Here is a 3028-nt window from a genome sequence, read left to right on the forward strand (position 1 = left end):
CACCTCCGCAAAGGAGGACAGGTGAGTGGCTGCTTCTTCTGTCAATTTGTGCTCAGTGACTGAGTTCGGTCTGTTTTGTTTTTTGGGGGGGGGTTGGGGGACTTTTTTTTTTTTTTTTTTTTCTTTAAAGCCTCAGTCCGGAAGAGATTCAGGGAACAACAGTGAGGCTAGAAGGCTCTGAGACCCAGTGTCTGTCTGATGGTGGCGGGGGACTGGGGCCAAACTTCGCCCTTCGCTGGGCGTGCAAGCCTTGGTTTCCTTGTCTGTGATACAGAAAAGCAATGGACTCAGTCGCGGGGATAATAGAGTAGGCCCGGCTTTGAGCGTCTGGGCATGCTCGCCCTCGCTCGATTCCGTGGCTAGGGCTGGGAAGGTGGAGAAAATCTTCCACTCGCGCCCCACTTCCTGTTTGCTCTATGCGTTTTGTGACCATAGATGGTCAGGTCCGTGGCCTCGCCAAAGCTTCCGCCTTAGGCTTCACAGTTCTTCCTCCCATCCAGCAGGGTGTGGTCCCCGAGAACGAAATGAGCAAAATTAAAGGAGATCCTGTCCCATTCCTCAGAAATCCTGCTTTTGAGGTTCCTCGCCCCAGGCTATGTATGCCCAGCTGGCTGCTAATGAGCCCATGTGCGATTCAGAACCGTAACTGCAGCCTGCAGGGCAGACTTCGTCTCTTTGTTTCCTCCGGACTTAACACTTTCCAACCGGTCATTATCCTTCCACAAAGATTTATTTCTAGAAAAAAAATTGGCGAGTGCTGAGCTATGGTTCCTACCCCTTCGACTGACAGACTGACAGCTCGGTGTTCAAGTTGAACGCAGGTGTTACATGCTAGAGTCAATCATTCAACAAATACAGTTCATGTAATAATAGCTACCATTTACTGTGCGCTGACTACATGCCAGGCTTGTGCTGAGCGCTCAAACCATTTTCACTTAATCCCAATAGCAACTCTCTGTGGTAGGTACCATTACATCCACGGAGCTTCAAATAAGGAAGCTGAATAACTTGCCAAGGTCACAAAGAAGGTGTTGAAACTTTAAACAGAACACACATTTGACTCTCTTAGAACCAATGAATTTAATAAACCCCAGTTTCCAGATCGATCTGGAAACATTTTGTAAGTTGGTTTCCTTCCTGACTCCGAGCCCCTTACTAGAGGCCCGACTTTGATCTGGTCGCTTTGGACAATTTGCTGGCCCCTCCCAGTTTGTTTAAAACAGAAATGACAACATATCAAATCATGGCACAAAAAAAATCTTACATTTAAAATATGTTCATTTGGGGCGCAGGTGTGGTAATGCTCACCTTTAGTTCCAGCAACAGGGAGGCAGAGGCAGGTAGATCTTTCTGAGTTCAAGGCCAGCCTGGTCTACATAGTGAGTTCCAGACTATCAAGGGATTCACAGTGAGACCCTGCCTCAAACAAATACATTTGGGCTGGAAAGATGATTCAACTGGCTAAAGACATCTGTTTGCAAATCTTGACAATTTGAGTTTGGTTCCCCAAGACCTACAATAGAGAGAAGACTTCAGAAAGCCATCATAGTCCATGTGGGTTCAATCTCCCACACAACAAATAAAATTCTTGTTTTGTTTTATTTTAAGACAACTTCTCACATGTGGTACTATAAAGTCTCTCTCTCTTTCTCTCTCTCTCTCTCTCTCTCTCTCTCTCTCTCTCTCTCTCTCTCTCTCTCTGACACACACCAGTAATAATAATTTGATAATAATTTGTATTTTTTAAGAGATTGGGCACTGGAGAGATGGTTCAGCAGTTAAGAATGTATACTGCTCTTGTGGAGGACCCAAATTCAGTTCCTAGCACCCATGTCTGGTGACTCACAATTGCCTGTAACTCCAGCTCCAGGGGGGATCTGATACCTCTGACCTCCAAGAACATGTATGTGTACTCATATGCATGTACCTACACAGGGATATACATACATGCACATAATTTTTAAAATATATAAATACATCTTTTTTTTAGAAGAGAAGACTGAAATATATGGCCCAAGATAAGAGAAACCGTCCTCCCGGCAGTAGCAAAGCCGGTGAGGAGAGAAGGAAGACAAACGCTTCTTTACAGCACATCTGGTCCCACAGGACTGCAACAGTGTACAACCGTGTTCCCCTAACATTCATAAAGAAACAATCCGAATCAACAGCAAGTGATGGGACTTTTAAAAAGAAGTGATTAGCCAGGGACTGGAGAGATGGCGCAGCGGTTAAGAGCACTGACTTCAATTCCGGGCACCCACATAGTGGTTCACAACCATCTGCAATAAGATCCTGTGCCCTCTTCTGGTGAGTCTGAACACCGCTACAGTGTACTCACACAAATAAGTATATAAAGTTTAACGAAAAAAAGGTAGAAGAGGGAGAGGTGGAGGAGGAGGAGGCCGTGATTAGGCTATGAGGATTCTACCCTTATGCACAGATAGTACTGATTCCTTTAAGGGCTTGAAAGCTCTGTGCCCTTTGCCCTGCTACCTTCTACCCCTATAAAAACTTGGCAACAAGAAACTATCTGGGAAACCCAGAGCAGGACCTTATCAGACACCTTAAGGACTTCCGAATTCCAGAACTGGGAGGGATAAATTTATATGCTTTACTAATTATCTTAAGCATTTTGCTACAGTAGCAGGAAGAGCTAACAGTGGGTATGTTTGCAATATTGCTGCTTTTCCTTCTCAGCGAGTCCTATAATCATAATTGTTAGGGTGGGGGTTGCTTGCTTGATTGTTTTGAGGCAGGGTCTCCCTATGTAGCACTGGCTAACCTGGAATTCACTGTGTTGACCAGGCTAGCCTCAAACTCTTAGAGGCCACCTGCCACTGCCTCCCAAGAGCTGGACGAAATTATCTTTTGATGCTTTTCTCCTCTCTATATAGTTTCTTGTGTTTCTGGCACAGAATTGATAATAAATATTTATGGGGAATTTTTGACTAAATAAAAAGGTTAACAAGTTGGTTCTGAGACCTAGTGTTATGGGAGATGGGAAGTTGAGAAGGGGGTGGAATTTTGG

Source organism: Micromys minutus (assembly GCF_963924665.1).
Source record: "Micromys minutus genome assembly, chromosome: 9".
Lineage (NCBI taxonomy): Eukaryota > Metazoa > Chordata > Mammalia > Rodentia > Muridae > Micromys > Micromys minutus.